Genomic DNA, 13,095 nt, shown 5'->3' on the forward strand with positions numbered 1-13,095 from the left:
ATCTGAACTGAAATGGTATAGTTATCTAAGAGTGATAGCTGGCTTAATAATTTATGTAAGTAATCTTTGAAAGATATTATTTTACAATTTTTCTATCCAAAACTGGGCTATATTGATATTGTAGTTGGAATTTCTGTACAATCAAGAATAATTCATTTAAGTTTGTAATATGTAAAAAGTTATATAAATGAATATAAAATGACTTTGTTCTTATTTTGTGACATTGCTTTATATTTAATCTCTCTTTGCCTGTATCTTTACTTCTTTCTTACTGACATGTTCCCTACCATATGAAAATGATCAGCTTTCCATGAATCACTCAACTTGTCCCTAGCTCCTCTCTACAAACTCCATGTCTTTCTCCTGCTATGAATACTTAAGTTCTTATAAGACCAATCTGTATATATTATACATACTTAATGTCTTGCAATTTGGCAAGAGGACAAATTAAGATGTAATACTTTTGGAATCCTGATAGATTATATCTAATATGTTAAATGTACATATATCCACTGAACCTATAATTTTACTCATAGGTGTATTACTTCTGATCATTCTCTTTTTATTTCCAGCTTGGATCACAGGCTCATTTTTGAGAGGGACTTCCTAAAATTACTAAGATTTTATCATAGTATATATATTATCCACATAGCAAAATAAACAAAAGAGAGATAACAGCATATTCATTGAACATTGAATAAATGCATTTCTATGTCCCATATGAAGTAAAAAAACAAGGTTGGGTTTTTCTAAGAAAAAATCAGTGAATAGTTTTGCTTTTATGATGATTTTAATGTGTAATAAAGTGGGATTTATCTCCTAGCCAGTGCTGGAATTCCTTGGACAAGTTTTGCATCAGTTGGTCATTTTTGTCATCACTGTTCCTATACGAGTACACTATGAGTGGAGATATATATATGTAAAACTGATTTACTTTGATGTACACCTGAGACTAACAGACTCAAATAAAATGATACCAAAATTCTTAAGTCTGTTAAGTGGTAAAGTTACCTTAGAGTGCTAGGTGGCTTAATAATTTATGTAAGTAATCTTTAGAAACTATTATTTCACTTCACAGTTTTTTCTAGATAAAACAAGTCTACATTGATATTATAGTTAGATTTTTTTACAACCAAGGATAATTAATTTAAATTCATGTCAAAATCAACTATAAAAAGTAAAAACAAAAAGGTAAAAAGTAAACAAACAAACAAAACCACAACAACAAGAAGAAAGTACACTACATCCTCCCTCCAGTCTGTATTTCTTCACAGGCTAAAATTTACCTAAATGATTCCACTGTCAAATTCAGAATTGGTCTGTGATTGGCCCAAGCCAATCAGGAATATTCTATTATCCCCACTGCAGCATAATTATATCAGATGAAACAAGTTTGTTACTAAGAATGAAATCCTGTACTTTAAATAAGTGGTTGTGGAAAATCAGCTCTTTCTGCTTTCATAGTTGTCATGTAATAATTTGAACCCTGGGTGACTGGTAGTTATACCACTAACTTGAGGAAAACCCGTGGAAGAAACAGAGTCCAAAAGAGCAAGTTCAGTTCAGTTCAGTCGCTCAGCCGTGTCCGACTCTTTGCGACCCCATGAATCGCAGGACACCAGGCCTCCCTGTCCATCACCAACTCCCGGAGTTTACCCAAACCCATGTCCATAGAGTCGCTGATGCCATCCAACCATCTCATCCTCTGTCGTCCCCTTCTACTCCTGCCCCCAATCCTTCCCAGAATTAGGGCCTTTTCCAATGAGTCAACTCTTTGCGTGAGGTGGCCAAAGTATTGGAGTTTCAGCTTCAACATCAGTCCTTCCAATGAACACCCAGGATTGATCTCCTTTAGGATGGACTGGTTGGATCTCCTTGCAGTCCAAGGGACTCTCAAGAGTCTTCTCCAACACCACAGTTCAAAAGCAACAATTCTTCGGTGCTCAGCTTTCTTCACCGTCCAACTCTCACATCCATACATGACCACTGGAAAAACCATAGCCTTGACTAGACGGACCTTTGTTGGCAAAGTAATGTCTCTGTTTTTAGATATGCTATCTAGGTTGGCCATAACCCTCCTTCCAAGGAGTAAGCGTCTTTTAATTTCATGGTTGCAATCACCATCAGCAGTGATTTTGGAGCCCAAAAAAATAGTCTGACACTGTTTCCCATCTATTTGCCATGAAGTGATGGGACCAGATGCCATGATCTTAGTTTTCTGAACGTTGAGCTTTAAGCAAACTTTTTCACTCTGCTCTTTCACTTTCATCAAGAGGCTCTTTAGTTCTTCACTTTCTGCCATAAGGGTGGTGTCATCTGCATATCTGAGGTTATTGATATTTCTCCTGGCAATCTTAATTCCAGCTTGTGTTTCTTCCAGCCCAGTGTTTCTCATGATGTACTCTGCATATAAGTTAAATAAGCAGGGTGACAATATATAGCCTTGACGGACTCCTTTTCCTATTTGGAACCAGTCTGTTGTTCCATGTCCAGTTCTAACTGTTGCTTCCTGACCTGCATACAGGTTTCTCAAGAGACAGGTCAGATGGTCTGGTATTCCCATCCCTTGCAGAATTTTCCACAGTTTATTGTGATCCACACAGTCAAAGGCTTTGGCATAGTCAATAAAGCAGAAATAGATGTTTTTCTGGTACTCTCTTGCTTTTTCGATGATCCAGCGGATGTTGGCAATTTGATCTCTGGTTCCTCTGCCTTTTCTAAAACCAGCTTGAAGATCTGGAAGTTCACAGTTTATGTATTGCTGAAGCCTGGCTTGGAGAATTTTGAGCATTACTTTACTAGCGTGTGAGATGACTGCAATTGTGCGGTAGTTTGAGCATTCTTTGGCATTGCCTTTCTTTGGGATTGGAATGAAAACTGACCTTTTCCAGTCCTGTGGCCACTGCTGAGTTTTCCAGATTTGCTGGCATATTGAGTGCAGCACTTTCACAGCATCACCTTTGAGGATTTGAAATAGCTCAACTGGAATTCCATCCCCTCCACTAAGGTAGTTTAAAAGACTGCATACAAAGAGAGTGATAAAACCTAATCTGAAACTCATACTTCCTCTGAGATTTTCAGCCAATCAACTATGATAGTCTTTTGTTTTGTTTACTTGTTCAGATGCACATGTAAATTAGAACAGCTAAATTAGAGATGATATCAAGACTGTTATTTTTTATTTGGGAAAGAAGAGGTCTCTTTTTTATTCTACAGGATGGTAAAGTACCCATGGTAAGTGAGTGGTAAGTAAGACCAGGACTATTGATGAAATTTTGCTAAAGAACATAAAGAAGGCTGAGCATTGAAGAATTGATGCTTTCGAAATGTGGTGTTAGAAAAGACTCTTGAGAGTCTCTTGGACTGCAAGATCAAGCCAGTCAGTTCTAAAGGAAATTAATCCTGAATGTTCATTTGAAGGACTGATGCTGAAGTTGAAACTCCAATACTTTGGCCACGTAATTCGAAGAGCCGACTCATTGGAAAAGACTCTGATCCTGGGAAAGATTGAAGGCAGGAAGAGAAGAGGACAACAGAAGATGAGATGGTTGGATAACATCACTGATTCAGTGGACTTGAGTTTGTGCAAACTCGGGGAGATGATGAAGGACAGGGAACCCTGGCATTCTGCAGTCCTCGGGGTCGCAAAGAGTCAGACATGACTGAGTGACTGAAAAACAACAACAACTAAAGGATAAAAGAAAAAAGAAGAATGAGGAGATCAAAGAAGCACAGAGAAAAAAGCCCTAGTTTCTTATTAAATTTAACTGTAGTCTATCTAATCTATTGATTTTCCCTTTTTAAATTGAAATTTTCTCTGTACATTTTATCAGTTTGAGCTTTATTTTTTTTATTCACACCCCCTTATCTGGGAAATCTGATTCATATTGTGTATCATGTCATATTTTCATAACATATAAAAGAGTAACTGTACTTTCAAAGAACTCTAAGTTACTGCCACAATTCTCTTTTTCCATCAGCCTTTGAAAAGTTATATGAAATTCCCCAAAGTCAGAAAATTACTAATTGGTTATTGTTGGATACAGAAGTTGAACAAAACTTATATTTCAAACTTATATAAGCCCAAACTTTTATAGAAACAGGAATCCTATTTTAAAAATAGAACAAATCTGCATCATCCTCAGTATGAGATTGAAGTGGTCCCTATATTTTTGAACTTGTAATTTTCTTCACTTATTAATTTGTCTATTTCTTGGACAATATTAGGCAGGATAGTTACTTCATGAAATGATAGATTCTCCTAATTTTTACAATTCAGATTATTTTATCTGTCCAGCTATATAATCTTTTCCATTCAAAAATATACCTAGTTGAAAGTTTAACTAACATGTCATCAATTTAAAGGTTAACCTAGCAAAAATTGATATCTTACAAAAACTGTCTCAAGTTCCAGAATTGGAGCTGAATCAGGAGTTGAAGTCTTAGCCAAGGACACTTACAGAGAAGAGATGGGGTAAATGGGCACTGAGACCCATGGCCAGGGCCCAAAGCACACTGTTCTTGCATTACTGCCAGAACGGTATTGACAGACTTGACAAGAACAAGTGCACAGACAAAGAGAGAAGGCTGCTGCATCAATAAAGCTCTTGGCTTATTATTAGTCTTCCAGTTGTTAAACTATTTTCTTTCAACTCTAAACCCAATGATCTATGTCCTACTTTGTGATGCTGTGGATGAGAATCTGCAAGCTACATTTCTTTTTTGCCAGCTGTCTTCTTGTTACATTACACTAATAGAGGACAATAGAGGGAGATTGGAAATCAGAAAGAGGGACATGGACTTACTCCTTATTCTTTTGCTTGCTGTTTCTGTCGGTAGCTCCCCAGTAGCATCCACTGGCAGTTGCAGCTGGTTTTAAACTAGCTCGTTTCAATCCTTTCATTCCAGCCTCATCACATGCCTTCAGAAGTCTGGACAGCACCCACCGGCTCAGAATAAGAACCCCAGATCCATACAAACAGTCTCCATGGTGCTGATGTTTAGCAACATGTGGAGCAAATGGAAATATATTTTGTTAATATGAGTTTTACTCCTTGATACATTCCATCAACTCTTAATGTTATATTCTAACTGAATATACATATAGATATATGTATATGTGTGTATGTGTGTGTATACATAATATTTATATGAATATGTGTTTTAATTTTTTAACTATTTTACACTGCAGTATAGTTGATTAACAATGTTAATTTCATTAACATTTTTGATTTAGTTATTGAGTTGTGTTAGTTTCATTTGGACTCCCTATATCATTTGTGCTATGGTTGACAGTGAGTGTTTTTGTTTTGATTATGTAACTAGACAATAATTGACATTTGTCACGGAATAATTTTGAGCCATACTAGAAGAACCTGGTGTGTTTTCAGAACCTTTCATGCTATAAGGCAGATAACATGCAAGAAAATCAGCAAACGATGCCAAAAGAAAATCTCTTGAATGTCATATTCCAAAGAAAGAAAGAACACAATTTGTAAAGATGACATAGATAATTCATAGAGTGATTAAAACAAAATTCAACCTATCTGAATATCATCCATTAACTAACTTTTTATGCTGGAAATTATAACGTTATGTTCACCTGTGTCAAGTAAAATGGAATTACATACATTTTATTAGGTATAAAGAGAGTTTTCTTCAGCCTTTCCATTAAAATGAGAATTAATCTAATGACTTTGTAGCTTGTAGTCTTTTTTAACATAAAGAATAACCAAATTAAACAAGCTACTTGAAGAGATAGTCATTTTATAAAAAGACTTTATATGTAGCAATATAGTCAAATCAAATATTGACAGAGTATCAGATTGATAAGAATTAATGTAAGAATCAAAGCCATAGAATTAATATGCAGACATGTTCTCTACTTGAAATATTTTAAGAGTGGGTTTCATGTTTTCTTCATATTCCAAACAACGTGTATAGAAGAAAACAATGATTTTTTTTTTTTTTTTAGCCACCACAGCTGTATGCATCCATTGATATTGTAGAAGAGATTGGCTTATCATCTAAAGTCCTATCCTGATTCATAACAGAGGGAAAGCAAAGTGAGCAGGTGATTTAAAAAGTGAACAAGAGGCATAAGGTAAAAGTAAAAATTTATATCAGGATTAAGGGAATGATTTGGCTCAGTGGCGTGAAGTGCAAACCATTTTTCCCAGTATATTGAATACTAAATTCAGAACTAGATACATTTCTGATCAGGTGATGTGCTAGTTGCTCAATGGTTTTACCCTCATTGCTTTCTATTTTCAGAAGACACATGGATATGCAGAGATAAATATGTATCCATACACAGGCAGTGATCAAACTCCAGAGTTTATTTAATATAATAATTCAGCAGCACAATTCCATCAAAAATTACATCCAACATCCAACAAAGACACAGCATATTTTGTTGGGATCATCAAAAATTGAAGTGATTGCAAAGAAAAAAAAAAAAAAAACAGTTTCCAACTACAACAAATGATCCTAACACCAAAAGCCTTCAAGCAAAACTAGACAGAGATTTCCTGATTAATGGTCTGTGTAATGAAAGAGATGCTTGAGCATGATCTTTTCAATCTATGTAACATGAGTTGTAGTACTTTAGGTGCTCCACAGAAGGGTTTTCTGGGCACAATATAGTCATAAGAAAAAGTATCCTCTCTGAAAGAATTAGACAATTGTTTCTACATTTTATAAAAGCTCATGTAGTAGTTCATTGTAAAAAGTCATTTAAAATGAGTATTAAAATTATACCCTGATAGGTCAGTTGGTAAAGAATCCGTTTGCAATGCAGGAGACCCCAGTTCAATTCATGGGTTGTGGGGAAAGGATAGGCTACCCACTCCGGTATTCTTGGGCTATCCTTGTGGCTCAGCTGGTAAAGAATCCACCTTCAATGCGAGAGACCTGGGTTCGATCCCTGGGTTGGGAAGATCCCCTGGAGAAGGGAAAGTCTACCCACTCCAGTATTCTGGCCTGGAAAATTCCTTGGATTATAGTCCACAGGGTTGCAAAAAGTCTCAGCTGACTGAGATACTTTCACTTCCACTTTTTGAACTTAAAAAACAATATAACCCTACTTCGATAAAGTTTCAATTATGAAAAAGACAACAAAAATATACAGTATGAAATCTTTTGAGGATTTATTTCCTTTTCTTTCAGATAGAGAACACTATTGAGTTTTAAATTTCAGAAGGTATAGAAACAAAGGGTGTTAACTGACAATGAAAAGTCAGAAATACCTAAAAAGCTTTAACCATAACAAGAATTTTAACAATAAGATTATTTTCTATCAAAACCAATAAGAATCCTTTGAGAGGCAGATAATTTTCAAATCAATTTTCATCAATTATCTGTGCTATTTCTAATGCCATGGTCTTCCCACTGCTCCTCAACCCTACCTCCAGGGCTCGAGAAACAGGCCTAAAGAATGATATTAAGAAAGTAAAATTATTAGGAATAATTTTTATTATTAAGGTATTTTCTTAATGCCTTTATATTAAAAATGTATAAGCAAGCCTTTGTCATATGTTATTTAAAATCTCAGTCATTTTATAAGCAAATATAATTTCTAAGGAGGCTAGGAGATCATGTGGCAATCCATAGAATAAATAAAGTGCCACAGACTATTTTCTGTAAAGTGAAAGTTGCTCAACCGTGTCCAACTCTTGGTGACCCCATGTACTATACAGTCCATGGAATTCTCCAGGCCAGAATACTGGAGTGGGTAACTGTTCCCTTCTCCAGGGGATCTTCCCAACCCGGGAATTGAACAGGGGTCTCCTACATATCAGGCAGATTTTTTTACCAGCTGAGCTACCAGGGAAGCCTCTACTTTCTGGAGGTGTGTTAAAAACGGAAGTGTGTCCTCTCAGAATTCATGCGAAGTCCTAATCCCAAGGACATCTGAATGTGACCTTACTTGAATATAAGGTCATTGCATAAGGTAATTAACTAAGATGATGTTGTTGGTATTGACCTATATCCAACACGATTAAATTCATAAGCAGAAGCACACAGAGAGAATGGCACATGAACATGAAGACAGATAATGGGGGCTCTGTATTTGTAGGGCAAGCAACGCCAAACATTATCAGCAAAATAGTAGAAGCTAGGAGAGAGACCTGGAACAGCTTTTCCCCCAATGCCTTTAGAATGAGTATATTTTTGACAATACCTTGATGCATGAGATAATACATTTATGTTGTTTAAGATAGTCAGTGCCACAAAGTGGCAGTTTGTTACAGCAACCCTAGAACACTAATGTAAGGTGTACCATTGAAAAGGTCATCTGTCTCTGTCAGGTGTAGGCAGACAGTTTCTCTTTTGATGATTTGATGATAATCAATGATAGTCCAGTAGTCATGTATGGATGGGACAATTGGACCATAAAGAAAGGTGAGCATAGAAGAACTGTTGCTTCCATATTGTGGTGCTGGGGAAGACTCTTGAGAGTTCCTTGGACAGCAAGGAGATAAAGTCAGTCAATCCTAAAGGAAATCAACCCTGAATATTCACTGGAAGGACTGATGGTAAGCTGAAGCTCCAATACTCTGGCCACCTGATGCAAAGAGCTGACTCATTAGAAAAGACCCTGATGCTGGGAAAAATTGAAGGCATGAGGAGAAGGGGACTATAGAGTATAAGATGCCTGGATGGCATTACCAACTCAGTGGACATAAGTTTGAGGAAAGTTTGCCATCACTTCATGGCAAATAGATGGGGAAACAATGGAAAAATGAGAGACTTGTTTTCTTGGGCTCCAAAATCACTTCAGATGGTGACTGCAGCCATGAAATTAAAAGCTGAGCACCAAAGAATTGATGCTATTGAACTGTGGTGTTGGAGAAGACTCTTGAGAGTCCCTTGGACTGCAAGGAGATCCAACCAATCCATCCTAAAGCTCAGTCCTAAGTGTTCATTGGAAAGACTGATGTTGAAGCTGAAACTCCAATACTTTGGCCACCTGATGCAAAGAAGTGACTCATTGGAAAAGACTTTGATGCTGGGAAAGATTGAAGGCATGAGGAGAAGGGAACAACAGAGGATGAGATGGTTGGATGACATCACTCACTCAGAGGACATGAGTTGAACCAACTGTGGGAAATGGTAAAAGACAGGGAAGCCTGGCATCCTGCACTCCGTGGGTTTGAGAAGAGTCAGAAATGACTGAGTGACTGAACAACAGCTGATAATCACACAAACCTCTGTGCCGCTCATGTATGGTATCCCATGGGACCAGAAAACTAAGTGATCTGAACATAGTAAAACTAAATCTAGTATGCCACACCACTACATTTTACCAAGAATGATGTGGAAATAATTGAATATAAAGAGCAAATCTATAGTGTAAGTATGAATTGAATTAATAAGATTAGTATAATTCACTTAAGGGAATAAGTACAGATGTAATGCATAAATGAAGCATGGTATATTAACATTCTGGGTCTAAAGTTACATTATTAACTAAAGAGGGTTTATTTGTTTTTAATTTGAAGTATGGGATGTTTAATAACAATAAAAACAACAACAAAAATTACTAGAAATATTATTTCAATTTCAAATCTAGCCAGACACCCCAGTTCAAAACCAACTTCTTCCTGGGAAAAATTGTGTTTAGACTCTGGCATCTGAACTATGTCAGTTAAATGAAGTAAATTGAATATTTGTAGCAAATATGTGAGTAAATACTGGATTTTTAAAATTTTGTTTATTAATGTGGAAAAGGAAAGAAAAATTGGAAAACAGAGCTATAAAGATAACATAGAAAATATAGGAAAGGGCTTGTTCTTTTGAATAAAGACCTCAGTAAGCACGTTTCAAAATTGAAATAGTGTCATGGTTATATTACAATTTGAAGTAAAGACACCATCTTTAACCTGTGATGGCATGGAAAACACTGCAATTCACACTTTGGGGTTTTAATTTATGTGCATGTTTGTACTGACAATTAAATCTATAATTTTATATCATAATTATGAATACCATCAAACGTTATATCACTTACTTATAAAGATTAATAGAATTAATTATTAATGAAATTGATAGTTTCTTGTCTTTAGGATAGGAAGAAGATTCACTGACAAAATAACAGATATTTTATACACATTTATCTAAACCACCCTGATTTCAGAAATGTTTAATGTGAAGAATTCTTAATTTTAGAATTAAGAAAAGATGACAATAATAAAGAATTGTGTCTTTTCATTACAGAGGAAATTTTTATTATGATTAAGATATTTTGTTGTTTTCTTATTTAGCCACTAATTCATATCTGAATCTTTGAGACCAGGTAGACTATAGCACACCAGGCTCCTCTGTCCATGGGATTTCCCAGGCAAAAATATTGGAATTAGTTACCATTTCCTTCTCCAGGGGGTCTTCCTGACCCAGAGATCAAACTCCCATCTCCTACATTAGCAGGCAGATCCTTTACTGCTGAGCCACCAGGGTAGCCTGGGATTAAGACATAAGAATTAGCATAAACTTGTGAAAAATCTCTAAGAATAGGTATTTGGAGAACTATTTAACTTTTCTTAGTATTCATCACAAATACTTTGATTTTTATTACTATAGTCTCTAAATTTCTATTGTTGTCATTGTTTAGTTATGAAATAATGTCCAACTATTTGTGATCCTATGGACTGCATCACACCAGGCTCTTCTGTTCTTCACTACCTCCGGGACTTTGCTTAAATTCATGTCCATTGAGTCGGTGATGCTCTCTAGCCATCTTCTCTGTTGCCCCCTTCTCCTTTTGCCTTCAGTCTTTCCCAGAATCAGGGTCTTTTCCAATGAGTCAGCCCTTCATATCAAGTGGACAGGGTATTGGAGCTTCAGCTTAGCATCGATCCTTCCAATGAATATTTAAGGTTGATTTCCTCTAGGATTGAATGCCTTTATCTCCTTGCTGTCCAAGGAACTCTCAAGAGTCTTCCCCAACACTACAATATGGAAGAAACACTTCTTCAATGCTCAGCCTTCTTTCTCACGTCCATACAAGACTACGAGAAAAAAAGTAGCTTTGACTCTATGGGGCATTATGAGCAAAGTCATGTCTCTGCTCTTTAGTAACCTTCTAGGTTTGTTATAGCTTTCCTTCCAAGGGTCAAGTGTCTTTTAATTTTATGGCTGAAGTCATGTAGTAACATGCTTTTAGAGCCCCAGAAAATGAAATATGTCACTGCTTCCATTGTACCCAATTTATTTGCCATGAAGTAATGAAATCAGATATCATGATCTTAGTTTTTTGAAGGTTGAGCTTAAAGACAGTTTTTTTCACTTTTCTTTTTCACCCTCATAAAGAGGCTTTTTAGTTCCTCTTATGTCTGCCATTCAGCTCTGTTCAATCTCTCAGTAGTGTCCGACTCTTTGCGACCCCATGGAATGCAGAAAGCCAGGCCACCCTGTCCATCACCAACTCCTGGAGTTTCCTCAAACTCATTTCCATTGAGTAGGTGATGCCATCCAGCCATCTCATCCTCTGTCATCCCCTTCTCCTCTTACCTTCAACCTTCTCAGCATCAAGTTCTTTTCAAATGAGTCAGCACTTCGCATGAGGTGGCCAAAGTATTGGAGTTTCAGCTTCAATATCAGTCCTTACAATTAATATTCAGGACTGATCTCCTTTAGGATGGGCTGGCTGGATCTCCTTGCAGTCCAAGGGACTCCCAAGAGTCTTCTCCAACACTACAGTTCAAAAGCATCTATTCTTTGGCACTCAGCTTTCTTTATAGTCCAACTCTCACATCCATACATGACTACTGGAAAAACCATAGCCTTGACTAGATGGACCTTTGATGACAAAGTAGTGTCTCTGCTTTTTAATATGCTGTCTAGGTTGGTCATAAGTTTCCTTCCAAGGAGTAAGTGTCTTTTAATTTCCTGGCTGCAGTCACCATCTGCAGTGATCTTAGAGCCCCAAAAATAAAGTCTGCCAAAGTTTCCACTGTTTCCACATTTATTTGCCATGAAGTAATGGGGCCAGATGCCATTATCTTAGTTTTCTGAATGTTGACCTTTAAGCCAACTATTTCACTCTTCTCTCTTACATTCATCAAGAGGCTCTTTCGTGCTTCTTCTCTTTCTGCCATAAGGGTGGTGTCATCTGCATATCTGAAGTTATTTATATTTCTCTCAGCAATCTTGATTCCAGCTTGTGCTTCCTCCAGCCCAGCGTTTCTCATGATGTACTCTGCATATACGTTAAATAAGCACGGTGACAATATACAGTCTTGATGTACTCATTTTCCTACTTGGAACCAGTCTGTTGTTCCATGTCCAGTTCTAACTCTTGCTTCCTGACCTGCATACAGGTTTCTCAAGAGGCAGGTCAGATCATCTTGTATTCCCATCTCTTTCAGAATTTTTCACAGCTTATCTTGATCCACATAGTTAAAGGCTTTGGCATAGTCAATAAAGCAGAAATAGATGTTTTTTCTGGAACTCTCTTGCTTTTCCGATGGTCCATCTGATGTTGGCAATTTGATCTCTGGTTCCTCTGCCTTTTCTAAAACCAGCTTGAACATATGGAAGCTCATGGTCCACGTATTGCCAAAGCTTGGGTTAGAGAATTCTGGGCATTAATTTAAGCATGTGAGTTGAGTCCAATTGTGCGGTAGTTTGAGCATTCTTTGGCACTGCCTTTCTTTGGGATTGGAATGAAAAATGACCTTTTCCAGTCCTGTGGCCACTGCTGAGTTTTCCAAATTTGCTGGAATGTTGAGTTAAGCACTTTCACAGCATCATCTTTTAGAATTTTAAGTAACTCAACTGGAATTCTACCACATCCACTAGCTTTGTTTGTAGTTATGCTTCCTAAGGCCCACTTGACTTCACATTCCAGGATGTCTGGCTCTAGGTGAGTGATCACACCATCGTGATTATCTGGGTCATGAAGATCTTTTTTGTACAGTTCTGTGCATTCCTGCCACCTCTTCTTAATATCTTCTGCTTCTGTATGTCCATAGCATTTCTGTCCTTTATTGTGCCCATCTTTGCATGAAATGTTCCCGTGCTATCTCTAATTTTCTTGAAGAGTTCTCTAGTCTTTCACATTCTATTGTTTTCCTCTATTTCTTTGCATTGATC

The 13,095-nt window shown here is 36.8% G+C and overlaps 1 long non-coding RNA gene across 1 annotated transcript in view; it reads left to right on the plus strand.

Annotated features, from left to right (window-relative positions):
* The window catches only part of LOC145531347 (uncharacterized), a 142,424-nt gene that overhangs the window by 45,959 nt on the left and 83,370 nt on the right, over nt 1-13,095 (plus strand). The window contains exon 2 of the long non-coding RNA XR_014072370.1: nt 5,975-6,103. This is a non-coding gene — a long non-coding RNA (uncharacterized LOC145531347). The remainder of the gene's footprint in view (nt 1-5,974; nt 6,104-13,095) is intronic.

Source organism: Giraffa tippelskirchi, chromosome 2, assembly GCF_054371585.1.
Source record: "Giraffa tippelskirchi isolate mGirTip1 chromosome 2, T2T-mGirTip1v1.2.pri, whole genome shotgun sequence".
Lineage (NCBI taxonomy): Eukaryota > Metazoa > Chordata > Mammalia > Artiodactyla > Giraffidae > Giraffa > Giraffa tippelskirchi.